Here is an 18,076-nt window from a genome sequence, read left to right as displayed (position 1 = left end):
ACAGGCAGGCCCAGGAGACGGTCCGACCACTGGAAGAGACAGAGTTTTATTGCTCTTAGTTCCAGCACATTTATCGGGAGGGAGGATTCCTCCTCCGACCAAGTGCCCTGGGCAGACAGGGTGCCCAGGACTCCACCCCAGCCCGACAGGCTGGCGTCCGTGGTAACCACTGTCCACACGAACGGACGGAAGGACTTGCCTTCCGCCACCGCCGGGGACTGGATCCACCACAGAAGAGCCAATCTGGTCTGGCGACTCAAGGACACCTCCAGATCCAAGGACTGAGGAAGTCTGTCCCACCTGGCCAGGATCTCCGTCTGGAGAGCCCGCGTGTGGAACTGGGCAAAGGGAATCGCCTTGAAGGCCGACACCATCAACCCCAGGCCCCGCATGCAGGTCCTGAGTGACGAGGACGGATTGTCCCTGAGGGACTTGAGTTAGTCCCGCAAAGTCAGGAGCTTGTCCTCCGGCAAGAACACCTTTGCCTGAGCAGAGTCCAGAACCATTCCTAGATAGGGAAGGCGAAGCGACGGAGACAACGCTGATTTCTGAACGTTGATGGTCCATCCGAACTCCTGAAGCGTCTGTACCGTAATGGACAGGTCGCACACAAGGTCCTGGCTGGCCCTCGATCTCAGAAGCAGATCGTCCAGGTACCCCAGGACCGCAATGCCCTGGGCCCGTAGCAGGCCCAGAACCGGTGCGAACACCTTGGTGAAGACCCTTGGAGCCGAAGCGAGACCGAAAGGTAACGCCACAAACTGGTAGTGGTCCTCTGCGATAGCAAACTGAAGGTACCGCTGATGACCCTCGAAAATGGGGATGTGCAGATACGCAACCTTCAGATCTATCGAAGCCAGGAATTCTCCCTGACTCAAGGAGGCCACAACCGAATGGAGAGACTCCATTCGAAACTTTCGAACACGCACAAAGCGATTCAGCGCTTTTAGGTCCACAATAGGACGCACTTTGCCCTCCTTCCTGGGCACAGTGAACAGATTTGAATAAAACCCCCGAAACCTGTCCCGGTGAGGCACCGGTACAATCACTCCCTGAGCAAGCAGGTCCTGCACCGCCTGATGCAAATCCTGCAGACATCCCGGAAGCAGATGAAGATTGGAGGGGAAGAATCTGTCCGCCGGCCTGGAAAGGAATTCGATCTTGTAACCTGATCGATTTCCTGGACCCACCTGTCCGATACCCGGAGCAGCCAAGGTTGAAGGAAACCGCGCAAACGTCCCCCCACCCATGAAATGGGTGAGGGCGCCCCTTCAGGCAGAGGCGGATTGTCCCGCCGAGCCGGCGTTGCCGGTCTTCTGCTTACCTGCCCAGGGCTTCTTCTGGTTGCCTTGGGCCTTGAAGGGCTTGCCCTTGGACTGATTCCGAAAGGCACGAAAGGACCCCTGAGTGGATCTAGGCGCAGAACCCCGCTTGCCTCGGAAGGACTTGTTCTTCGGGTTCTGGGGTAGCATAGTGCTCTTGCCCCCCGTGACGCCTTTCACCAGGGTATCCAACGCCTCGCCAAAAAGGCGAGAGCCAGCATAGGGAAAATCAGCAACTGTTTTCCGTGAGGACTGGTCGGCCGACCAGCTCTTCAGCCATATCAGTCGCCGGTTAAGCACCGCGACACTCGAGAGGCGAGCCACCAAGGGGGCCTCATTTAAGGCTGCATCACACAAATACATGACTCCTTGGTGGATCTGGTCCACCATTTCCAGTCGGGCAGGCGGCACGTCGTCAGACACTAGGTTGTTTCTAAACACCTTGATCCAATCAGCCACCGCCTGAGCCACCATAACGGACGCGAAAACGGGTTTGAGCAACGAACCCGCCACCGTATAGGAATGGCGGGCTAGAGACTCCAACCACCGGTCCGTGGGATCCCGGAGTATCCTCAGTAGGAACCAAGGTAGCCTTGTTCAGTACAGCCACAGTGTGATCTACCTGTGGAGGCACACACCATCGCGATTCCGTAGCCGGCGCAAAAGGATAAAGCAATTTGAACCGACTAGGCACCACGAATGGACGTTTCAACGTGCGCCACATTTCATTGACAGTGTAATGAAATTAAGCTGGGCAGGGAAAAACCTGCGCAGACTTGCGTGTCCTGTGCGTCCCAAAGGAGGACACCACGCCCGGAGGATTGGGCTCATCCACCAAATGTAAGGTTTCTTTTACAGAAACAATCAACTCATCCATGGTCGCCCGTTCTTCAGATGACCATGGGGAGGATGTGTCAACACCCTCCACCTCAGCCTCCCCCTCAGACCCCGGAGGGTCTAAGGATGAGCGGGACCCTGAAAAGGGCACGCTCGCAGCAGCAGCCATATCCCCATCTGAATCAGAAGAGAGACAGCCTGGGCCGTTTTCTCGCAGCCCGTTCAGACATCAGCATTTCCATATTTGCCACTAAAATCGCAACTACAGCAGCTAAATCAGGTCGCAGCGGAGCCACAGGAGAACTGGGTTCCCCCACTAAAGCTGGAGGAAACTTGCTTTCCTGAGAATCCATGGCTCAAGAAAAAATACAGTGCAAAAAATGATGTACTGTCCCCTTAAATAGCGCTGCGGAATTCGCAGCCCACCGCTACTGTCACAGAAATGAAGACCCCCAAAAGGAGGAAGAAACTGAGCCAGAAGCAGTATGCAGAAGAAGACAGAGAGATGCAGTGCAGAGCCTGCAGATCGTTGCTACCTGTGTCCTGTGCTGCCTGAGAGGAAAAGGAAATGCTGCTGGAAGGGGCTGGCTATAAGCCAGACCTAAGGGAAAATGGCTGCCCATAGGAAATGCATTGAGGCTTCACCAAGATGGCCGCCGACATGCGGCCGCCCGATCGTTCTACAGCCCACAAAATGGCGGCGGAGGGCGCCAAAAACGGTATACTCTCCCCCAGAGGGGCCATATCCATGAGCAGTAAAAAAACATGGCAGACCGCGTGAACGTACCCCCGCAGCGGTCGCCGCACAACACGCACGTCTGCACCCCAACATGCACCTAAGGTGACACAGGGACCCCCAGTAAAAAACATACAATATGCACAAAACGAACCCCGCAGGGATCGCACAGGGAGTCACACAGGCACAGACATGGGGACACACAGTAACACAGACTGCCACCCCAAACAGAGGCCCCACACAGAAAAGTACTTACACCTGTACCCGATGGCGTGGGGGAGCCTCTATGCACGGATAAACCTCTGTCCTCTCCTGACAGGGAGTGCCGTGAGCCAGGGACATGAAGCTGCTGCAGCGCAGACGAGTCCTGTGAGGTAGCCACCTCACGGCTGCATCCCTGCAGCGAACAGGGATGGGTCGTTCTTAATGCCAGGGCGAACCATAGCTGAACGCTCGATGGCGGGCTGGGGGTCCATCTGACCCTCAGTGCCCTGGAGAACCAGGGTGGCCAGTCCGAATCACAGCACCGCATGATCCATCTTCATCCGAAGAATAAACTAACACTAAAGCTGACAAAATAAACAGCTAGTAAAGTGAGAGAAAAAAAACTGACATTTTTTAAAGGAAAATCAAATAAAAGATATAGGAAGGCTGAGACTGAAGCCCCAGCACAAGGGAGCCTGACTATTCCTGAAAGCTAGGCAAATTAAAACTGAGTTGGGAGTGGTGATGCAGGGGGGGTATTGACCAGATGGGACAGCCCCCGTGGGTGTGTACATGCTAATGCCTTTTGACTAAGTCTATATGCCTAGCTATTCCTACGGATAGGTGGACAATACCCAATTGTGATGACTTAGAGGAGGCGGCGACTGTCGGAGGACGTAAGAGAAACCTTCTTTTCAGGGTTCTGGAAAAGAAAGGCTCTCTCTCAGGATCTTGCCATTCTTTTTTAACCACTTCCACCAGGACTTCATGTACCAGGAAGACCCATCATCTTTGCTCGCCTAAACCCCGGTAAATTTGGTCATGAAGAGACAGTCTTCTTCTCCTCTTGAAATCCTAAGGTGGTGTGGATAGCTCTCAAAAGATCTTCCACCTCTTCAAAGGTTAATTTGTACCTAGAAGCTCTGGTGGACTCACCATCCACCCCTTCTGCTTCTGACTCCCCTTGGGAGCCTGAAGGTGTACCATCACATTCCTCGCCTTTTTTTTCAATACCCCCCCAGTGTCTCCCCAATTGTAGAGGGTACCATCAGTGGGGTTGGAGCATTCTCTTGCGCTGAGGAAACTGTAAATTAGAAAGGAAATCCTTAAAAGACTGAAAGGTTCTAGAAAAGTCCTTGACAGATGTGGCTAGATCCGTACTTTGTTCCGCCACACGTTCCGTGACTAGGCTGTTCACACAATCTTTACAAATGCCTTGGTCCAGGATTCCCCCATAGCAGCTTTGCATGATGGGAATTTTCTCTTCGAGCTATGTGGTGATTTGTATTTCTCTGAGGACTTACTCAGAAATACAAAAGGCAAAAACACACTGACTAAGCACCTAAATGGCCCCCCAGCACATAGCACAGCATGCCACGTAGAGAGTGTTACTTGGGACTGACCACCACCAGGATCATCCAGTTAACCCACAAATGCTCACTCCTTCCCCCCCCCTTAGACCACTAAGGGGGAATACACCGTGGAGCTAGTGGGAGAAGAGAACACCACCTGGTGCTGGCTTCACTAGGAGCAGTCCCTGAGGCCTGTGCCCTCAGACATATCCTTAAAGTAGCCTCACCTGAGTGTCTGTAGCTGTCCCTCAGCCGATCGCCCGGCCCACTTTCGATACCCCGGCCGGAACCGGAAGCCGCGGCTACCGGAAATAACGTTGCCCCGTAATGCGATCCGGCAGCTACAAGCTGGCTGCACCTCCGCCGCGCTCTCCCCAAGCATGGAAAGCAGGCCCCCACAGCCTGGATCTCCACTGAGAGGAGCTGGGGTGATGACAGGCGGCCAAAGGTAACCAGGTCCCTACCCAGCTATCAGCCGCTATTGAGAGCCTTAGCTCTCCCTCTAGAAAACACAGCCCCATCCCCTTGGCCGTGTCTCCCCACCAGAGGAAACACCAGAACTGAAGGGAGCCGGCTAACAAGGGGCTTAAATCTATATGGATGGGGCGGCGTTTCCTGAGAAGGAAGGAGCCAGGGTCTCTCAAAGATGGCGGTCCTGAAAGACCATAGGGGAAAATGTGAGGCAGGGATGTTTACCCTCACAAGCAAGTGAGTCTTCCAGTGCATCCAGCAATACAGGCCTCCCGACCATCCAGAGCAGAGCAACACTGTGTTGCCTCCCGACAAGAGTCTCAGTCCCGCTCCTGACTCAGTCACAACAATGACGATGACCGTCCAGAGCAGACTAGAGTACTGTGGGTGTGTACATTAGAGATACAGGCCTTAGGTCTCCCCTCAGACCACCATCCATCCAGAGAACTGTGTGTGCATTACAGGCCTCCTCTGCTCACCGGCATCCAGGGCACTGTGCTTTACAGGCCATCCCTCAGACCTGAGTCAACCATCCAGATAACTGTGCAGCATTACAGGCCACTCAGAGACAGACCACTATCCCAGAGCACTGTGCATTACAGGCCTCCCCTCAGACCACTATCCAGAGCACTGTGCAGCATTACAAACCTCCTCAGATCACCATCCACAGCACTATGCAACATTACAGGCCACGCATACTCCCATCCTGAGCACTTCATCAGACCACCGTCCAGAGCACTGGGTAGCATTACAGCCACAGCCAAAGCCACAGTGTAGCATTACAGCCCCATACAGCAATAAAGGCCTCCTCAGACCACCTTCCAGAACACTGTGTGCAATGCATTACAGGCCTCTTCAGACTGTCCATGTCCAGAACACTGTGCAGCATTAAAGGCCTCCTCAGATCGTCCAGAGTGGCTAAATCTGTATCTGAGTTTGTTCAAGCCTTAATACCATAAATAATAAGATAAGATATTAGATTTTTTTACTCCAGGAGTATATAATGAATTTGGAAATTCTTTAGAAATGCCTAAATAATGCATTAATGTAACTAAACACATTCGATTTTACTGACTAAAATGTACTAGAGATTTTAGTAGACTAAAGTAGGACTAAAATAATTGCAGATGGCTAAAATTGGCATTTTAGTCAAAATACTAACTAAATCAAAACTCAATGCCAAAATGAACACTGTTCATCACTGCTCTGCCTTATTAGGGCTCATGAGCTGAGCGCAACGCAAATGCTTATATTTACGATTTCTGGATCTTGCTGCCAGAACTTAGCAGAAACACCCAGGGTAAAAAAAAAATGCATGCAATTGTATATACACAACTTGCGTAAATGTACATACAGCTCTTAGAAGCTTATAATTCTTGGTACACTCCTTAAGCTCCACTAGAGTTCATTCATGTGCGTTTACAAGAATGCTCTAGATTACATAGCTAAATGCTGTTATGTGCATTAGCACATTGGCTTTTACAGAGCTGCATTCAGATCCATACAGATCTCAAAGTGCCATTTTTTGCACCCATGTACCGGAGCCTTTAGCAGCATCAGCAGAAGTTTTATTGGAGTGCCCAACTTTCTCTAATGACAATGACAAGCTTTGTAGTGTACAGTCATGATGGATAAGGTGCAGCCAGACTGGCATGGATGGCACAGATGCAGCATTTACATCGAGGGCAACTCTTTGTTAGGCCGAAGCAACAGTCCCACGAACAGGCAGAAAAGAAAAACGCCACTCAGTGTAGCAGATGTAAATAATTTTATTGACACATATTAAAAACTTACATGGAGGCAAGCGTCTATCTTCATAGCTCGGCGTCCTTCTGGGTCTGCGGTGTTTCTGTCCCTGAGGCTGGCCAGCGCATACCTCACTAGAGGGCCGCACGAATGTGATGACGGTGTGGGGGGGGGGGGGGGGGGGGTTATCCAGTATCGGAGCATGTGTTAAGGAGCGGTTCACGCATGCTCCGAAACCGGTTAAGGCCCCCCCATGTCATCACATTCGTGCGGCCTTCCAGAGAGGTATGCGCTTCACCGCTGCCTCGATCTGACTGAGTCCCCTGATTGGTTCTCCCCTAGTGTCATCTCCCAGCCGCTGGCCAGCCTCAGGGACGGAAACACGGTGGACCCAGGAGGACGCCGAGCTATGAAGATAAGCGCTTACCTCCAGGTAAGTTTTTAATATGTGTTAATAAAATTATTTACATCTGCTACCCTGAGTGGTGCCTTTCTCTCTTTTCTGCATATTCGAATATACAGTGATTGTGAAACAAATTTCCATGACTTTTCCAAAACTTTGTGGGTTAAATTATTTTCCAAAACTTTTCCAGGCCTGGAAATAGCCATTTTAAAATTCCATGACTTTTCCAGGTTTTTCATGACCGACCGAACGAACCCTGCTTCTAGTTACAAATTAAATGGGTAGAGTTGGTTGTGGAAAGACCGTAACCTTTACGGAGATCAATTATGGAGGCTGTTGTTGCAGCGCTATGCTAGCTGCCTGGTTGTCTTCAGGTTCAGTATTTCCTCAGTCAGTAGTCAATGACCTTAAAGTGTTTGTAACCCTAAAAAAAAAAATAATAAAAAAAAAAGCTCCTGTTCCCTTATAGCAGGTTAAACAGCACAGTGTTTGTGCTGTCTAACTTGCCTCTCTTGGAAGCTGTAAAAAAAAAAAAAAAAAACCTGGCTGATCCTGCCAGTTTCTGTTCTCCTGCCTGTAAACTGGCGGATTATCATGGCTGCTGAGCCCTGACACTGTGGTCAGTTTACATGCCTCCAACATCTGTAGCTCTCCCCTGTGCTCCTCTGTCCTCTCCCCCCTCCCTGTCAGCTTGGGAGTCTGTGTCTCTGTCTCCACTCATCCCCTGCTGCTGTTCGTAAAATGGTAAAATTAAAAAGAAAAAAAAAAAAAAACGCTGCCAGCCCCTCTCTTTTAAGCTACCATCCTGCACTGTGCAATTGTTTGTTAGTATCAAAGGCTCTAAATATCTTTTTGTGATGCATCCTCAGGCTGTCATGTGCCTCTAGGCAGCTCTGATACTCCGGTCCAGGGCTACAGCGGAAGGAGCCGTGCGGGTAGCTCAGCAGTCACGTGACTCCCGGCTGACGTCAGAGGGAGAGCTTGGCTCCCCCTGCTGTAGCCCTGGATGGGAGCATTAGAGCATCCAGGAGTCACGCGACCAGCCTAATGATACTTCACAAAAAAGGTATTTAAAGGATAGGCTCACCTTTTAGAATGTTACAGACATCTAGAGTATAAACTGTTCCAGCAACCCCACCGCCTTATGACAGCAGGTGAGTACTTCTTCCTGCAGCCTCTGTCACATTTAAAATCGTCATTTAGTTACAGCGACCCGTGAATAAACTACAGGTCCTGTCTTCCACTGCAGCAGATGTCTTGTAGTTCTCTATGGATCGCTCACTGGGATCCCTGCGCAAGTGACCGGCAGACCCGATGTCCGCCGGTCACTCTGGATCGTCAGTTACAGAGGGAGAAAGGCAGGCGGCTAATGTAAACAAAGCCGCCTGTCATTCTCCCCTGTGTAAGAGCAGAGATCATACGGTCCTGCTATGTAGGATCGTAGATCTCTGCTGTTACATGAAAAGCCACATCCCTGCACAGTAAGAATCACGCCCCTAGGGACACACATAGCCACTTCATCTCCAATAACGTTAACCCCTTCCCTGCCAGTGTCATTTTTACAGTAACAGTGCATATGTATAGCACTGATTACTGTAGTAATGTCACTGGTACCCCCAAAAGTGTCAAAAATGTCAGTCAAGGATCTGATCTGTCCGCCGCAATGTCGTAGTCCCGCAAAAAAAAAAAATATTGCAGATCGCCGCCATTACTCGTTAAAAAAAAAAAAAAAAAAAACACAACACCAAAAATGACAGAAATCTTTCCCTTAATTAATAAACGCAATAACTTTTGCGCAAACCAATCAAAATACGCTTATTCTGATTTTTTTTTTACCAAACATAGGTAGCAGAAAACAAATTAGCCAAAAATTTAAAAAATGTTTTGATTTTTACATTTTTTTGGGGGGAATTTCATATAAAAAAAATGTGAAAAATATTGTTATTTTTTCAAAATTACGCTCTTTTTTTGTTTATAGCGCAAAAAGTAAAAATCGCACAGGTGATCAAATACCACCAAAAGAAAGCTCTGTTTGTGGGAAAAAAGGACATCAATTTCATTTGGGTACAGCGTCACACGACCTCGCAATTGTCCGTTAAAGTCACGCAGTGCCGAATCGCAAAATACCCCCTGGTCAGGAAGGGGGTAAAATCTTCCGGGGCTTAAGTGGTTAAAGGTGAACTTATCCTTTTAACTGAGAGAACCCTGTGGTGCATCGCAGGCTGCACAATGTGGTAAGCAGGCTCCACAATAAATTAAAAAACAAACATAAAAAAAGACCCATTCGATTATGTACGTCTGTGGGCGCTTACTATTTCATTACATAACAAACGGGGAACATTTTGTGGGTACAACGGCTTCAGCGTATACAGTACTGCAAATTATTAAGCCACACCCAATATACAGCACAATGGTACCCCCATTTCTCATGATAGCCCCCATGGAGGTATCACTTTTTTTTTTGTTGTACCATCCTAGGGTCCCCTAGATTCTGACATTGGGGGGGGACACACAGCTGATAACCATTCAATAAATGTCTGCCATGCATATAGTAGGTCTCTATGAGGAATGTGATCCATGTCCCTCACAATCACCACACACCCCACTGACTGACGAAGAAAAAATACCTTACAAAGCTAAACATACTATTTAAATAGCACTGGAGTCACATCACAGCTTATCATTGCCACAGAACTACACACATTTATAATGCCGAGAACTTTACCAGCTATTCCAGCTAAGATTCCCGTCACTTCTCCCCGCTTTGCTTATAACTGCTGTTTAAATTAAATGTCAGAAAACATCATCTCGCGAGACGTCGCTTCGCTCACCAGCCGGGAACAGGATTGGCTAAGTGTGAAGGGGCGGGCTCTTCTCACTGCGCATGCTCGTGTGTAAGAAGTGTTGATGGGAGATTTGCGGGCGTGCAGGGAATGGGCTAACTGGTCTCGGTGTGGAGACGTAGACAGTCACTCCAGTCGGGAACGCCGGGGAGATGGGCTTAGTGCGGTTACACGGCGGTTATGTCGGATTAGGTTTCTGCTAGCTGACACATGCTGTATAGATGTTAGCATTGTCGGTCCGGTTGCTGTCTACAGCTGCTTGTGAAAGCAACAACAGTGCTTTTGTGTGACAGGAGGGGAGGGATGTGGAGTTGTGCTGTTGATCTCCATGAATGCATGCACAGTTCCCAGATTGTTATTGTTTTAAACTAGAGACGCGCCGAAAATGCTGCTGAAAATCGTCATTTTGCTGATAAAAGACAAAGGATGACAATAATGGCGCCAAGACCGCATAATTTTGCCACAATCTTAATATGAATTTACTATGCTAATGGTTTGTTTTTCATAGGTCACGTGACTCAAAAACGTAACCGGTGCGTTATTGCTGTTTTCAATGCAGTTCAATAAAGAGGTGTGTTTTTTTTTTTATTTTAACCAAAAATGCAGCAAGCGAGATTTTTAAAGCGATTGTATCCCCTATGTAAAAAAAAAAAAAAAAAAAAACCCTGCAGGACAATGGCATAATGTGCTAGTGTGCATCGCATACTAGCACATTATGAAATACCTTAGAACAAAGCCCCTTCACGGTTGCCCAGACACCACTGTGGGAGCTGACATGTTCCCTCTTCCGGGTTCCGTGGCTCCGGCGCTGTGAGTGTCCGGAGCCGCAATGACGTCACTGCTGCGCATGCGTGCAGGAGTTCACTTTCCGGCAGGGAGCTCTGAAGGTCCGGCAAGATACGCCGGACCTTCAGAGCGCATGCTCTGCTGGTGTCTGCGGCTGCTTGCAGGACGAATATCTCCTAAACCATGCAGGTTTAGGGGATTTTACCTACAGGTAAGCCTTATAGGCTTACCTGTAGGTAAAAATTAAAAAGCGGAGTATACTACCGCTTTAAGGGTACTTTCACACTGCTCTGTCGTAAAATCGCAGTAAAAAAAAAAAAAAAATTTTTACAGTGTTTTTGCTGTGTTTCAGACGCATTTGTTGTGCTTTTATGTGTTGCCTGCACCTGTGAAAAATAGACATGTAACTCAAAAATGCAAAATGGCGGTGCTTTTTTGTCATGATTTCTACTCATTTTAATAAGAACCTGCATTTTTGGTGCAGTTTTCAAAGCCGCACCAAAGATGCAGCACTTTTAATAACACACTGTACCTGTAATGCAGTGGCGTAAAAAGCGTCAAAGGATTTAAATGGAAACACGCAGGAAAAAATGTATCGGTGTGAAAGGGCCTTAAAGTGGAGCTCTATCTGGAAAAAAAATGTGAAGTCAGCAGCTACAAATTCTGTAACTGCTGACTTTTAATAGAAGGACACTTGCCTGTCTAGGGATCCTGCGATGTTGGCACCCCAAGCCAATTCCTCCATAGGCTTCGGGTGCAGGCGCCAGCTCTTCAAGTAGGGGAAAATGGTTGTGAAAGTCTTTAGGCTTCATGACTGGTTTTCCACTGTGCATGCCTGAGTTGCGCTGCACTTTCTGAATTGTCTTATCTTCTGGGACACACACAGATCTCAGAAGGCAGTGGAAGGAGGAGGGTCTGGATATATCATAGATCGCTGTGCGGTGATCTTGCTCAGAAGTGGGAGCGGGTAACTGTCAAAACCAGGTGCCCACTTCCCCCAAAAAGTGTCAAATGTGGCAGTGGAGGGGGGAGGGTGCGAACAAACGGAGCTTCCCCTTTTGGATGGAGCTCTACTTTAACACCACAACGGAAGTGCAATGGACCAGTGTGAAGACCTACATGGAATTTAAAGGGATACTATTTTCTTGTGCTAAGGGTGCAAACATTAGCCGACTATAACGGAACCGCGACCAACACTGTGCTTGTGGGCTTTCGTCAGAATACCACTTTCTCCAGTCTAAATACAGATATCAGATATTACAGCTGCCCCCATACAAAACTAGCTGAGAATAGCTTGTATAGTTCTGGAACCTTTATTGAACAAACTCACACACAATATGTAGCACACAGGAGGAGATCCCCCTCCTAAAGAGATTACCCCACCAGGTCAGGTGCCTGATTACATTATCCTATGCTGATGAAATTGTGTACAGAAATAGAATTAACCTGAACTAATTAGCCATCTGGACAGAAACAATAGGTGAATGGGAATCCACATCTAGACAATTTTATTATTACCATGGTAATTAACTCAGCACTGGAACAAGGCTAAAATAAATTACACATTATCCTCGTGTGTATAAACACAGAACACCTTATTAAACAGACAATAGCAGTTGACCACCAGTAACAGACTGTCCATCTTCTACATTGAAGAACCTGGAATCCACATCCAAGCAATGCCCCGACCATTCAGATATCACAGACTTCATGGCAACAGTCTATGAGGCAAAGCTCATACAAGGTTCTATCATTCTGATACAGTTAAATTAATGTATCCTAGATTTCTTGAGGGATATTGTGGACAAATATCACTGTCCCATTTGAAGCAATCAAAACCACGTTCTCAGTGTCCAGCAAGCAGTTCTCCATAATATTCTAGGTCACCCTGTGCCCCTTAATACACAGGGCGAGAGGGATTTCTCAACCTCTCGAAGGTAAGCTGGGTTCCACGGTCCCCCCAACCAAAGTGACTCCCGTCACACTGCCAAATTCATATTCATTAAAATTTATGATATTAATTAAAAAGTTGAATATAATACAATTCTATATAATATTTTTTAAAACTGCCATTTTTGGCCAAGTGCATCCTGCATTTATCGGTTTCAGCACCAAAATTTCCATTCGGTGAACCTCTATTTTAAACCAGAACTTCACCCAAAAGGGGAAGTTCCGTTTGTTTGCACGCCCCTTCCACACTTCATGCTTTTTAGGGGGGTACCTGTTTTTGACAGGTACTAGCTTCCACTTCCGGGTCTGATTGCTGCAGCAATCTGCGAGGATGTTCCTGCCCTCCTTCCCTCTGCAGCCTTCTGGAACACACACACACAGTTCCTAGAACACTGCAGGATCATTCACAAAGCACAGCTCACAACTAGGGATGCACCGAAATGAAATTCTTGGCCGAAGCCGAATAATAATGAAATGTTTGGCCGAAGGCCGAATACCGAACGCGGTGTTTCGCATTTTTTCCATTTATTTTGCCAATTTGTTGTCCTCCCTCTTGTCCTCTCGTGTCTCTCTCTCTCTTGTCCTCTCGTGTCTCTCTCTCTCTCTTGTCCTCTCGTGTCTCTCTCTCTCTTGTCCTCTCATGTCTCTCTCTCTATCTCTCTTGTCCTCTCATGTCTCTCTCCCTAAATGTTACTGTAGGGAATGGGATTCAGTGCACACTGCAGCCTTGTACCATAGGGTTAATGTTAGTGACACTGTAGGGATTGGGAAGGATGCTGGGAATGGAAATCAGGAAGCATGCAGGCAGCCTTGTAAATTTTAATTGCACATACAGGGCACTGGGCAGGTCAGGGTTAATGTGGTAACATCAATTACTCAGTGACAGTCAGTCAGTGTCAGTGTGGACTCGATCAGATTATACAGTGACAGACAGTCTCTCATAGTGGTGGTAGTAGGAGGCTGGAGGTTGACTAGTAGGAGCCTGGAAAGGAGCACAGCCGCATACATACATTACTCACTCGTGCACTGCAGCCCGCCCCACACATTCAGTGAGTCTTACTCTCCTCCCTAGTTTTTTCAATGGCACATTCAGGAAGCCAATCACGCCGTGAGTAGCGGCACAGCGAACCAATCAGGTGTGCAGGATTGCGTGATTGGTTCGCTGTGCAGCTAATCACGGCGTGATTGGCTTCCTGAATGTGCCATTGAAAAAACTAGGGAGGAGAGTAAGACTCACTGAATGTGTGGGGCGGGCTGCAGTGCACGAGTGAGTAATGTATGTATGCTCACCGCTGAAGTGTCCCGGCTTCCCCTGCCTAACACGGAAGTCTGTGAGTCCTCCTGTCCTCCTCCGAGTCCCTTCCCCCTGTAAATATCGTGACCTCGGCGATATGAATATCGCCTACGGCCACAGAACGATAGTCGATATCATATCGACTATCGTTCAGCCCTATTGTTCGGCACAAAATTATTCGGCCTTTTGACTTATTCGGCCGAACACCGAAAGTGCTATTTTTCCTATTTTCGGCCGAATAATGTTCGGCCGCCGAATATTCGGTGCATCCCTACTCACAACTGGCTGTGAAGTGGGACTGCTTTACTACCTGTTTCCCTTACCTAAGATGCCAGCACCTGAAGCCAATTGAAGAATCCTCCTCCAGCTCGGGTGCGGACATCGCTGGATCCCTGGACAGGTAATTGTTCTTATATTAAAAGCCAGCAACTACAGTATTAGTATTTTTGTACATTTGTACATTTGCACAGTAAGAATAAGGACTCTTTCACACCAAATGCTGTTGGATGCATTTTGAACTGCACAGCACAAAATTAAGGTAATCCTATGGGCATAGTTCACGTTGCAGTGCAGTTAAAAAAAAAAAGTAGAGCATACTTATTTTTCTGCACTAAAAACTTAGCTAACATGCTATGAAGGCACTTCAAATACATTGCATCGCACCCCTTTTAAGCCAAGCCCAAAAACGTATAGAACGCAGTGCTAAATGCAGCACAAAACCAGGGTCACTCATTTCCTATGGCTGACAAAATAAAATCTCGTGAACACGGTGTCTCATCACTTCCTATTAGTGAAAGGAGAAGCAGTGGTGGGGGTGGTTGCCTGAGTGAAAGCTTTTAAAAAAAAAAAAAATTCACTCCACAGCGTCTATTGCTGTCTGCTGCCAGCATCTGTCGGGAGTGGCTGATTCGGCACATGGTGGCCGATTATCTAGCGGCAAGAGCAGATACAGAAACCATCTTAATGGTTAACTACTGGGTCACAAGGATGGACCAGTAACCAGAGCTTGCACAGTATACAGGGGAGCTGTTGGGTGGCCCTGCAAGCCAGCTTGCCTTCTGAATGTAGACCCAGTGCAGCAGGGAGCTTTGTGACAGTCAAAAGAGTGTACATGTTCATGGGCACTGTTGACCAGCTGACATTCGTAAAAATTAACCATTCTTGAATGAGCAGCAGCTACCAAGCTCTCACTGTTGAATATATATTTGGAGGATCCTGCCACCTTCCAAATATTTGTTTTTTCTTCATCCAAAAATATATCACATGCTGTCACCATTTCCATATCTGGTCTCTCTGAGCACACCCAGCCACCATTAGTACATCCCACTGCCCGCCTCTGTTTACATCCTCTGCCACTGTCGTAGGCCTGCTTCCATCACAGTCTAAAATGGGACAATATCTGCTGTTCTTTGCAAAAGCAACTTAAGACACTAGAATGGAAAGCTACTGGAGCACTTTACATCTCCAACAGCTGTCTGTTCTCGACTATACTAGGGGGCATTGTGGTGATCAATTTAAGGCAACACACAGCTCCCTTTTTTCCAATTGTCTGACCAGGACAGCACAGGAGCGACAGGCTCCACTTCAGGAGACAGGAAACACAAAGTTCAAATCCACAAAGGGTGGTCACCATCCCTCTTCCCCAGTCTTTTGTGTTTCCTCCACCGGGGAGGAGGAGCAGGTTGTGGAGCTCTTCCCCCGAGCCAGGGAAGGCTCCTAGGTGGGGGAGGGCTGCTGTGTTATCTTGAGTAATGGCATCATGGGCCCCCCGGTTAGGCTGCAGTGGACGCTGGGACCGGCGCTTCCCCTCTATGGAAGCCCAGGGAGGGCTGGACATACGATGCACGGCTCTCTCTGGCCGGGGGGTGAATTTCTCTGCGTGATGCTGCAGGAGGAGGATGGAGCCAGCAGTACAGTGGCAGTGGTGCCGGCCCAGCTCAGGTAGGCAAACCTACGGGTGACCTAGCCTACGGGGCTAGGAGAAAGGGAGGGTGGATTCTAGAGCAGCTCTCTTTTTCGCGCTCTCTCTTGTTATGCTGGATCCGGGTTAAGGGACCTTGTGAATCTGGTCATGGCTGGCGGGGGGAGCACAGGGGTGTCGGTGATGGTGCACCTAAACAAGAGTTCCAGGCAGCATTTTTTTTTTTCTTGTTGTTCCCCCGTTTCCTCTTCTCCCCTTCTCTTGTTTCTGGCTCAGCCCTAAGAATCAAAGACGTTGGGGGGGGGGGGGGGGAGAGGTGCTTGTCTTGCACGTCTAAACGTAAGGAGGGCTGGGACAAACGGCTTTGCAAGTCATGTATAGATAAATTAGTATACAAAGAGACAACAGGGGCATGTAAGGACTTAATTACCAGGGTGAAGAAAGAGGTGAAGGCAATTGAGTCTATGCTGTCGAACCTTGAGACCCCCAAAACAGCCAACAGATTTACCCCTCATTTCAGCCCCAGAGGAGGGTGACGAAACAGGTGAGGAAGTTCTGGATTCCTTGGAGGAGCTAAGTAAAGCAGCTTCGTCCAAAGATATTCCAGAACTTGGGACAAAATCACCTAGATACAAGCTTTCACTCGAGGAGGTGGATACCTTGCAGGGTATGATTTATGAAACATTGGATAATTAGGGAGAACAGGTTTCTCTGTCCCTCCATGACCAAATGTACCAAACCCTTAAAGAAGGTCAAGGCAGGGTTCATAGCGCATTATCAGATTCCATCAAAAAGGAGTTAATGGAACCTGAGAAAAAGTTTTTTCCAAAAAGCTTGAAAACCCCTCCTGCATGAGGAATAAGGGTCCGAAGTTAGACGCAGCCTTTTCGAAATGTGCTAAGTCTACAGACCTCGCATTTGAGGACATGGGGGTCCTAAAGGAGCCCATAGACAAAAGAATGGAGGTTTTATTGAAGTGGTCACGGGAAGTAGTCATGGCTATTTTAAAGCCGGCAATGGCTACAATGGTGGTGGCCCGTAATTTAGAGGTGTGGTTGGACCAAGTTTAGGCCCATCTGGAAGGGGGGACTTCACGGAAGGAAATCCTAGATTCTCTACCTATGCTACAAAAGGCGGTGGGTTATATGGCAGACAGCTTAGCAGAATCTGTCACGCTCTCGGCTAAACTCAGAGCTCTGGTAAACTTCCCGCCAGGCTCTGTGGTTAATATCCTGGACAGGGGAATCAGCCTCAAAAATAAGACTTTGCAGCATCCCTTTTGAGGGGGGGATCTTTTGTTCGGAACTAGATAAGGTCTTAGACCAAACTGCGGATAGGAAGAAAACCTTTCTGACTGAAACCAAAAAGGTCCCTGAAAGCATTTTTTTCGCTCCCAGAGGTTTTAGGGGCAGGCCCCTAAAGTACCAACCACCAAGAAACAGTGGGGGGCAGTAAAACAAAAAAAAATCCCAATGACTTGGTCTTGGTGGGAGGAAGATTGGGGCAATTCCTCCCACAGTGGGAAAATATTACCCCAAATGGGTTTATACTGAGGATAATCAGAGAGGGCAATCGGATTCAGTTCAAGGGCACTCCGCCCGCAAGGATGATCATAACATCCCCTTCCAGTGATCCTCAAAAGGCGACAGCACTTCTGTCTCAAATTGGCGACCTGGTAGAACAGTGGGTCCTCATTCCGGTGCCGCAGCAAGAGACAAACCAGGGTTTCTATTCGCACATTTGCAGGCAACCGTTAGGCAAATTTTGTTTAATTTTGATCCTGAAGTCTCTGAACAAATGTGTGGCCTACAAGAGGTTTTGGATGGAAACAATCTTTATGGCAAAATCTATTCCCCCCCCCCCCCCCCAAATTGCTTTATGGCTTCCCTCAATTTTGAGGGACGATTATTTGCACATCCCGATCCATGAGGAATCACAAACATTTTTGAGGGTGGCAATCAAGTGAGGGAAGAAAGTCTGCCATCTTCAGCTCAGGGCCGTTTGGCCTGTCCTCATTCCCCAGTATTTTTACGAAGGTCTTGGCGGAGGCACTAGCCCCCTTGAGACTAGAAGGGATCTCCGTCATCCTGTATTTAGACGACCTTATATTTTTTGCCCCCTCCTTACCCCAATTAAAAGAAGATCTGCAGGTAGCTGTTCCTTTTCTGGAAGAGCTAGGGTGGCTGATAAACAGGGAAAAATTTAACCTGA

The 18,076-nt window shown here is 48.1% G+C and overlaps 1 protein-coding gene across 2 annotated transcripts in view; it reads right to left on the bottom strand.

Moving 5' to 3' along the window:
* The window catches only part of SPDL1 (spindle apparatus coiled-coil protein 1), a 230,817-nt gene extending 220,933 nt beyond the window's left edge, over positions 1-9,884 (bottom strand). The window contains exon 1 of one of the 2 annotated variants that reach the window (XM_082254869.1): positions 9,797-9,884. The gene's annotated coding sequence lies outside the window, so the exon portion shown is untranslated. The other variant, XM_082254870.1, reaches the window with a different exon arrangement.
* Positions 9,885-18,076: the final 8,192 nt, after the last annotated feature.

The sequence above is a fragment of the Pelophylax lessonae genome, assembly GCF_965119305.1.
Source record: "Pelophylax lessonae genome assembly, chromosome: 4".
NCBI lineage: Eukaryota > Metazoa > Chordata > Amphibia > Anura > Ranidae > Pelophylax > Pelophylax lessonae.
The sequence above is the reverse complement of the archived record's forward strand: the minus strand, read 5'-3'. Positions and strand labels throughout refer to the sequence as shown.